We start from the raw sequence: 10000 nt of genomic DNA, 5'->3' as shown, positions 1-10000 counted from the left end.
AAGGAGAGAGGGAGTTCAGCTGGGTCAGGAAGTCCGAGAACTGGGCAGGGTCATGAGGCCAGAGAGCGAAGACGTCGTCAACATACCTCAGCCCTACCGTCGGACGAAGGGAGACGGAAGGGAGAAGTTCGGACTCTAAGAATTCCATAAACAGGTTAGCCAAGACCGGAGAGAGGGGAGAGCCCATGGCCACGCCGAAGGTCTGGGAGTAGAAGGGACCTTCAAAGGAGAAGGAATTTGACTCCACACACAGACGAATCAGCTGGAGGAAGACGTCGGTGGGCAGAGGGAGACGGGGATCCTCTGGGGGGAGCCTCCTCTCAAGGAAAGCAAGGACGTCATCCAGCGGGACCTTGGTGAACAAGGAGTCTACATCCAAGCTCATCATGGTCACCAGCGGGACTCCACGGACACGGGAGATGAAGTCCTGAGAGTGGCGGAGGTGAGCAGGAGAGAAGGTGCCGAGAAGGGGAGTGAGGGACTTCGCCAGCCAAGCTGCCAGAGGGTGCGTCACAGATCCCCGGGAAAAGATGATGGGGCGCAGAGGCACGGCTGACTTATGGGTTTTAGGAAGCCCATAGAAGTGAGGGAGGCGAGGGTTGATGACCCTGAACCTCTGGTAGAGGTTCGCCTCCGGGAAACGAGCTGCTATCGCTTTCAGGCGATTGTGGAAAGTAGCAGCAATACGTTCCCGGGGGTCATCCACAACTCCGAAAAGTCCAAAAGCAATGTTGCCAACAAAGTTGAATAATCCTAGCCGGCTCCTACCCAAAGATTTGAGAAGTCCTACGAAAGAATTCAACTCTGCAATCGTCGAGGAAAGATACGATCGAATAGGCGAATGTCATGTGTGTCAAGAGAAGGATCGATGGTAAGATTTCAACGAAGAGAGAGTAGCTGGTCCCTGTGGTATAGCATGAGCTTCGAAGCATTGCGTAGTGGCAACAGCGAGAACCGGGCCTCCACATGGCTTGTTAGAGGATAGACCTTGCCCTACGACCATAAGGATCATTGACATTAAGCGACGTGAGCAGCATGTGGTCTGTGTGAACCATGACCTTGTACCCCAATATAATATTCCTGAAGTACTTAAGAGCCCAAACAATCGCTAACATTTCCCTATCGGTGACTGACTAATTCTTCTCTGCACTGGTGATAACCCTACTAGCAAACCCGATAGGACACAGATTCCCTTCGTATTCCTGCCTTAAAACAGCCCCTAGCCTAACATTCGACGGGTCTGTATGGAGAATGAAGGGGAGGTCAAACCTTGGAAATGCAAGAACAGGAGCGTGCTATAAACAATATTTAAATCTTGAAAATGCGCTGACCTGCTCCTCGCCCCAGCGCCAGGGGACATCTTTTTTGAGGAGATGTGTCAGTGGTGCAGCGATCCTCCCATAATCCTTAATGAACGGTCTATAAAAACCTGCTAACCCCAGGAACAACTTTATCTGTGTTACATCAGAAGAAATGGGGAATATACTGATGGATTTTACCTTGGCCTCGTTAGGGGCAATACCTGCAGCACTAACCGAATGACCGAGGAAATCTAAACGCGACTGGAAGAACATGCACTTGACCGGATTAATTGTTAAACCCGCTTCCGAAAGTCACTGAAAAACACTGTGCAATCGCGCCTCATGGTCCTTGATCGAAGGTGAACAAACCAAAATGTCGTCTAAACAGACTAGCACCTGATCATTAACTAAACCCTGCAGGACGAGAGCCATAAGATGACTTAACGTCAGAGGAGAGTTCCTGAGACCCATAGGTGACACAAGGAACTCAAAGTGACCCACATGCGTCGAGAATGCAGTGTATGGTCGGCTGTCCTCTGCCAGGGGGACTTGAAAGAAACCTTTCGCTAAATCAATCGTGGAGAAGACGTTACTCTCTCCACCAATGTCTTGCAAGAGCTGGCGAAGGTTAGGGATGGGAAAAGGTGACGTAACGGTCACCTTCTTCAGACGCCGAAAATCACAGATGGGACGAAAGACATGTTGACGCTTCGGCTCCAGCAGCATCGGCGCTGACCACGGGCTAGTCGATGGTTGAATTAGCCCTTGTTGCAGCATACCACGCACCTCCTCCTCTAGAATCTGACGCCTGCTGTGCGGGATCTTGTATGCCGGAATATAAACAGGTTTAGCCCCAGGCTCTAGAGTAATAGAGTGTTCTACGATATGTGTTCTGCCTAACGGACGGTCCTTGGTTGGTAAAATGTCGGGGAATTGACTTAACAATTTTCTTAAAATCTCCTTACCCTCGGTAAATACGATTGGTCCCTGCATAGCCTTCAGCTATCAGGAGATCTGTAACCTCACAGTCTATTAACCTAACACCACTATCGATAGACAAGGGGGGAAGGTGTTAAGTTCATCACATGGACTTGTGCACTCCCATCTCGCAAGGTATACAGAGAGGGAAGAACACATGTCCCCTTTACTCTACAATTTTCAGGGAGGACCAAACATGTGCCATATTTACCTGCCGAGGCCGCACATTAACCAAAACGTCATGAAAGGGCGGAATTACTACAGACTCCTGCGCCACTAAGTGCGTCAGACTATCGTTGTCAACCCACATATTATGCTATGATGAGCGGGATGATGTATGAAATGTGTCAGCGAGATGTGTGCGTGAAGTACCTGTAGCATGCTGAAATTCCATGACGAACAGAACGAGACCTAGAAGGAATCGTAGAAGTCAAGGAATGTGAGGGAGGTGGAGGAGAGACAAGGGGGGAACGAGGTAATTGCGGAGAAGAGACAGGGGAGGTACGGGCTAGGAGTCAGAGGAGGGGAAGGAGGGGAGGAGAGTGATGTGTCCGATTCAGCCGAGAAGTGTCACTGCTTGTATTAGAAACGGAAACAAGCATGTTAGGGTGAAAGGGGTCCAGGTGTTTCCAGAGGGAACTCGGCTCACTTAGCTTATAAATCTGACCCTGTATTTCTACCTCATTCTGCTGCGGTTGCAAAACCATACAAGAACCATATAGAAAATCATGACCAAGGAGCATGTGGCCGGGGAAAATATGGTAACCCTTCACTACGACAAACTGATGAGGAAATTTGATGTAACCTCAAAGTTACATACGTAGTTCCAACTACACCTAGCTGAGATCCTGTTACGCCTTTAACACAAACATTAGCTGGTGATACCTCAGACGAGAGCTGAAAATCCTCTAAAACCGTTCACTCACGAGACTGACGCAACTTCCCGTATCAATGAAAAAGAATGCGACTTTCCCTTTAAGCTTACCAGGTAGGAGAGGGGGTCCCGTTCCTGTGTTCGGTATAGCAGCACTAGCAACACGAAACCGAGAAGACGACGCAACTACACCGGAAACCAATGCACTTCCTCTCCTGGTTCGAAACCTACTATCTCTCCCTCTAAAAAAATAACTACTCGCTTATTATAAGCTCCTTCCTTGTTCATCTTCGCGATAAACTTAAGGGTGATCGCCACCTGATCCGGAAACCATGTACACTCATTAAACGCGTGACCCTGCCTATTACAGTACGGACAGAACTGTTTAGCAGAGCACCCAGATGGACGATGCATCCTCAAGCATCTACGACACTGCCCAGGTTTCGGTGCTCAGTTAGCCACGTGCGGTCGTGGGACTTTACGAGCAGCTACCAAGGGAGACGGCGCTACAAAGTACTGCGCTCCAGAGGGAGGCTCCGGATGCGCACGCGAGGGTGAGGGAGGTGGGGTTTGCTCCGTGCAGTGGTACGCAGGCGCAGGCGAAGCACGTCTATTTCCTGCTTTCGTCCGCACCGGCGGTTCACGCCGCGGTTCACTCCGCCCCGAGTTGTTATATTTATAATCACTTCCCTTGTTTTTCCCTGGTCAGTCAACATTTGTAACCACCTGCACATTTCCACCTCTGACATCTCATTTGCGAGGACTTCAGGAAGCTTATCGAATGAAGCACTGTCAACATTATCCCAAATTCGTTTGCGCATAGCTGGAGAGATTGAAGAGACTAACCACGCTTTTGCAAAATGTTCAAGAACTGACACGTGCGATGTGCTCTGTGTAACGTATTGCTTCAGGCACACCGACGAGTCTGAGCCCGGGATAGACTGCGCTCACTGCATGAGCTTCACGCGAAATTTATTCAAATAAGATGAAAGATCATCTTTTCAAAATGAGGTAGGTTTGACCTCTTACAACTCTACTAGTCGTAAATGATGATTATCCGTCTGCCTCGAGAATGTTGAAATGAAAATACTCTTTAACATTCCATACGACTTTTGATCATCCGGCATATGGTTAAAAGAATCTAGCGCATACGCCACTCTGGGAGTTTCGTGGTTAAGGCGCATTCTGGCCGCCACGAGGCACGACTCCCGCCTAACCCCTGAATGGATTACTGTATCTTCCACATCTGCGAAGAAATGATCAACAGAGACATTAGAGCCTGAGAATTTTGACGCTACATCGTACATCGTGGGAGCTATGCCGGGACCCATGGTTGATGCAGCCGTAGCAAGGGTGAGGCCAGAGGAGGGGGGTAGAGATGCAGAGGAAATGTTTCCGGTTTGTGTGACAAAAGAAAGAGGGGAAACTGAATCAGAAGTAGTTGGTGAAGGAGAAGGCGAGCGGGAAGAAGAATGAGAAGAGTCAGAGGCCTTAGGGGAGAAACCTAGCGAAGTCTGCAGAGCCTTCACGACAATCGACTTCTTTGCACGAGTATTTTCAGATGTAGGAGAGCTCATTAAAGAATTAGAAAAACAGAAAATAATCTAATAACAGTACGCCAAAATTACTTTGTATTGAAATATCGCGACTGTGTTATCGGATAAAAACATAAAAAGATGAAAATACTCGCAGCAATTCCCCGTTTACGCGCACAACACGACCTTCCCGTTTCCCTACGGACCTAAGCACTTGTACATATAAGAGAATGACTGGCTCATAGTACACAAATGGCGGGACACGGAAAAAAGGAATATGACCCTTGTGTACTTACGCAATATATATTATATATATATATATATATATATATATATATATAATATATATATATATATATATATATATATATATATATATATAATATGTATATATATTTATGGAGAAAAACGATAGAATGGTTATAAATAACTTTTATCAAGAACCAGAGCCACTCCTTTTTATGTTCTTGACCTCCTGAAAAGAGGATTCTTATCTGGCCTTTCATAAAGTCGTCAGCTTTGAGTCGTCTGACATCGCACAAACCTAAGCACTGTGTATTAACTCTGTCCATCTCGTGGAGAATATTGTCCAGTTTTCCTGTTTAGTATAAACTTCTAACAGTAGAGGATAGTTGTGATCTAAATCTTTTAGCCGATATAATGCTTATTAGTTGGTTTGCAGGGGAAAAATATCCGAGGAGAGCGAAAACCCGTCTGAAAAACTGTTATGAATATCTGCAGATCGCAGCATCCCTCATTTGAATGCTGTTATAAGGCGCGGATCTTACAAGACAACCTTGTGACGCCCCGCTTACGCCGTTTGGTTTATTTTCGTAAAGTTTCCGACTTGACATCATGTGGTCGACTGGGTCCATTTACTGTGGATGACTGACCCATGATCTATCCCCAGGGGAGTTGTTGATTAGGCAATCAATGTTGTAGGTTTTCAATCACCATCGTATCTACATAGACTCGCCCACTACCGTATCTAGGTTTGATTTACCCAGCATATGCAAATCCATGCATATATGTATATATATGTAAATGTGTGTGTGTGTGTGTGTGTGTGTGTGTGTGTGTGTGTGTGTGTGTGTGTGTGTGTGTGTGTGTGTGTGTGTGTGTGTGTGTGTGTGTTTCTTTATACATACATACACACACATACATATATATATACATATGTATGTGTATATATATGTGTATGTGTGTGTGTGTGTGTGTGTGCATGTGTGTGCATGCTTTGCGTGTATATATGTGTGTGTGTTTATATATACATACACACACATATATACATATACATATGTGTATGTATATATGTGTATATATATACATATATATGTGTGTGTATGTGTGTCAAAATCGATACTGATTCGACATTTAAAGGGTATATTAGTTAAAATTGTAAAGAAGTCTGGAGCACATAGAATTGCCAAACCCCACCAAAATGATTATTTACATATTTTAATTTGAAGGCAAATTTTGTTTTATGAATAACAGAGTATACCATAGTAATTATCTGCAGATGGTTGGTTTGTTGAAGTGTTCCCCATTCAATGGGTGGGGGGAGGGGAGTCGGCAGGAACAGAAGATCAGTGTAAAGTGTGGGAAAGGAATTTCGTGAAGGAAGTGAAGGATTGATTACTTAATTCGTACAAGTAAAAAATAAAGGAAATTACTAGTGAGTTGGGGAGTGAGTGTTTTGATCCTGTCTCACTTTTATTCTTAGTATATCTATCTTTATCAGTACTGATTTATAATTAGTATGCAAAGGGAGAATGTAGAGTTAAAGGTATTTGTAGACTTAAATCGATTTTGTAAAAGATTATTCGCTTTCTGATATTCATTATAGCTAAAACCCCGGATGGTGGCGGCGATAGCAGAGTAACATTTTAATTATTTCTATTAGAATTGATATTCGCAAATTGTCAGCATGAATTTAAAATATATTCACACACACAAACACGGACACTCTCTCTCTCACACACACACACACACACACACACACACACATATATATATGTGTGCGTGTGTGTGTGTGTGTACTTGCATATTGGCAATTTATTTTCCTAGAGCATTCTCCTGCTCACCCGGCGCTGACAGGACCTCACAAAGAAGCCGCTCCATCTCTCGCCTCGAGCACAGCCTAGCCCACCTAGCCCTTAGGAACATCACACAGCAACTGTTCGAGAAATATTCGAAGACCAGTGGCGGAGAATTAATGTATCCTCTTCTCTCTCTTCTGGTTACCTTTTCTTTCTCCCGCCTTCTTCCACCTCCTATTCCCTCTCTGATTCTTCTTCGTTTTGACTTTTTTTCTTTCATTTTTTTTTTCTTCAACTCGGTGGATATTTAAATAATTAGCAAGAGGAAGATCGAGAGGAAGCAAAGAGAAAGAGGGTATGATAGAGATAATGGAAAGGGAAAGAGGTGGAGGAGGAGAGGAGAAAGGGAGAGGGGCAAGAGGGAGGAAAAATGGGAAGGGAGAGAGGAAGAGGAGGGAAGAAAGGGAAAGAGGAAAAGGGGGGAGGGGGGGTGGCAGATGAATGATAAGAGAAGAGAAGGGTGAGTGGGGAAAGAGAGGGGAAGGGAAGGAGGTCAGAAGAATTAAATGTTAAATGATATTAAATATCTTAACTGTTGATGACTTGCCATGTGTATCGTTACTTTTCATATTTGATCTTTTCCTCTCCTTCTCTCTCTCTCTCTCTCTCTCTCTCTCTTTCTCTCTCTCTCTCTCTCTCTCTCTCTCTCTCTCTCTCTCTCTCTCTCTCTCTCTCTCTCTTTCTCTCTCTCTCTCTCTCTCTCTCTCTTTCTTTCTTTCTCTCTCTTTCTCTCTCTCTCTCTGTCTCTCTCTCTCTCTCTCTCTCTCTCTCTCTCTCTCTCTCTCTCTCTCTCTCTCTCTCTCTCTCTCTCTCTCTTTCTCTCTCTCTCTCTCTCTTTCTTTCTATCTCTCTCTCTCTCTCTCTCTCTCTCTCTCTCTCTCTCTCTCTCTCTCTCTCTCTCTCTCTCTCTCTCTCTCTCTTGGTTTTGTTTTATGGTTTCCAAGAGAAAGAGAGACGGATAGACAGGAAAACAGAATGAAAGAAAGAAGAAAGAAAAGATAAAAGTCGTCATAAAATGCGCAAAATCAAACAAAAACATAGAAGGAAAAAGGTTAGGGAGAAGATGGAGGTATAGAGAGGGGAAAGAACGGGAAAAAACAAATGAAAAGATCAAATGGTAAAGGTTGGAAGGAAGAAAGAGGCAAAAATAAATTGTGTGTGGGAGAGAGAGATAGAGAGGGGGGGGGGGAAGAGAGAGAATGGGAAAGAGAGAGAATGAGAATGGGGAAGAGAGATAGAGAGAGAAAGATAATGAGAAAGAGAAAGAAAGAATGAGAGGCAGTGAGGCAGCTGACTCAAGAAATGACTCAAGGGGGGGGGGGGGGGGGGGGGGGGGTAGATGTCAAGTCAAGGAGAGCTGTTGGCGAGGCGTGTGGTTGCGCCCGCAGTACAAAGCTTTCTACAGTGAGGAAAAGTTTACCTGTAAGTCATATTGTTCGATAAGAGAACTACCAAAGGAGATTTTTACAACTTCTTCCAATCTGTTCTTTAGTTCAAGAATCGCTTGTTTTACTTTCTTGAAGAAATTCAAGAATATTTGACTATTTCACAAAAAAAAAAAAATAATAATTCACTGAAAACAAGGATACAATCTTAAACTTCTTTATATCAAGACTCTTATATCTTATATGTAATTTCATTCCAAGGATACAGGTTTCATTTTCAAAATACGAAACTTTTATTTCAGGATCAAAGACTTGTATTTCAGAAGGAAAGGTGATAGTCTTTTTTACGTTACATTTAAAGAAGCAAGTATTATTTTACAAGAATACTCATATTCACTTTAAATATGCAGCTATGTATTCCAAGAAGCTAGTCTTTTATTTCAAGAATTTCCTTGCAAGGCGTATTTCATTTATTTCAAATACAGAGCCTGTTATTAAAAAGTCTGACATGAAAAGGAGTATTTACTTTTAGTACTAGAGGAATATAAATGTATGTAGTATATACAGGTATTGTTACACTGATTGATAGATAGATGGACATATAGAGAGCTAGATGGATATATTGATGGGTAGAAAATAGATAGACAAATATAAAAATAGACAGATAAATATTTATGTAGACAGATAGATACATACACACATTTATGTGTGTGTATATATGTGTGTGTATGTATATATATATATATATATATATATATATATATATATATATATATATATATATGTCATATATATATATATATATATATATATATATATATGTCATATATATATATATATATATATATATATATATATATATATACACGTGTGCGTGTATGTGTGAGTCTGTCTGTATGTTTACAACACACAGGCGTCTTGCCCAGGATTAAGCTGAATCCATTATTCACAGGCATGCCATACACTTTGTCTCGCAGCACATATGATAAACAACTTCCAACATTCAATACACATGATTAACTTCGCATTGTAGAGAGACAAGGATTGAATTGATTATGTCAAAGGAGATAAAGCGTTGGTTGTGTGTGTGTGTGTGTTTACGTGTGTGTGTGTGTGTGTGTGTGTGTGTGTGTGTGTGTGTGTGTGTGTGTGTGTATGCGTGTGTTTATGTGTGTGTGTGTGTGTGTGTGTGTGTGTGTGTGTGTGTGTGTGTATGTGTGAGTGTATATGTGTATGTGTGTATGTGTGTGTGTGTGTGTGTGCGTGTGTGTGTGCACGTGGGTAAATCACTTATTTCATTTCCTTTTCATAACTTTCCTCTTCCACCCAACAGAGAACCACCATGAGCAGCAAACTGGACGACCTCCTAACTCACATAGGAACAGGAAGATGGAGTTACCTGCACACCATCACCCTTGCATACTGTAAGCCCGTGAAACTTTCATCCTTTTCAGCTATATTTTGATATCGAATTAACAGCATAAGCGAGGCATAGTTGGCCCTTTGATTCCTGATTGTTTATTTGCTTTTGAAAATAGGACGGGGGAAGGGGTAGAGGGAGAGAGAAAAGAGGGTGGATGAGAGAGAGAGAGAAGAGGGAGGGGCGCAAGGGGTATAGGAACAAATGAAGAATTAGAAGAGAGAGGGGGAGAGGAGAAGGAGGGAAATATATGGAATCAAAAGCAAAATGTACAAGAAGATGGGAAGAGGAGAGGCAGGGAAGAAGAAACAAAAAACAGAAGCAAAGGCATAATAAATAAAGATATGAAAGAGAAGAATTGAGAAGAGAGAGAAAAAAAAAACTCAAAATAACAACGAAGGAAAGGAA

At 43.1% G+C, this 10000-nt stretch overlaps 1 long non-coding RNA gene across 1 annotated transcript in view; it reads left to right on the top strand.

The window, feature by feature from the left end:
- Positions 1-10000, top strand: part of LOC125041746 — an 18234-nt gene that overhangs the window by 3669 nt on the left and 4565 nt on the right. The window contains exon 2 of the long non-coding RNA XR_007116323.1: positions 9506-9596. This is a non-coding gene — a long non-coding RNA (uncharacterized LOC125041746). The remainder of the gene's footprint in view (positions 1-9505; positions 9597-10000) is intronic.

This window comes from Penaeus chinensis, chromosome 31, assembly GCF_019202785.1.
Source record: "Penaeus chinensis breed Huanghai No. 1 chromosome 31, ASM1920278v2, whole genome shotgun sequence".
Lineage (NCBI taxonomy): Eukaryota > Metazoa > Arthropoda > Malacostraca > Decapoda > Penaeidae > Penaeus > Penaeus chinensis.
Note: the sequence above shows the minus strand (reverse complement) of the source record. Positions and strands in the feature narration are given on the sequence as shown.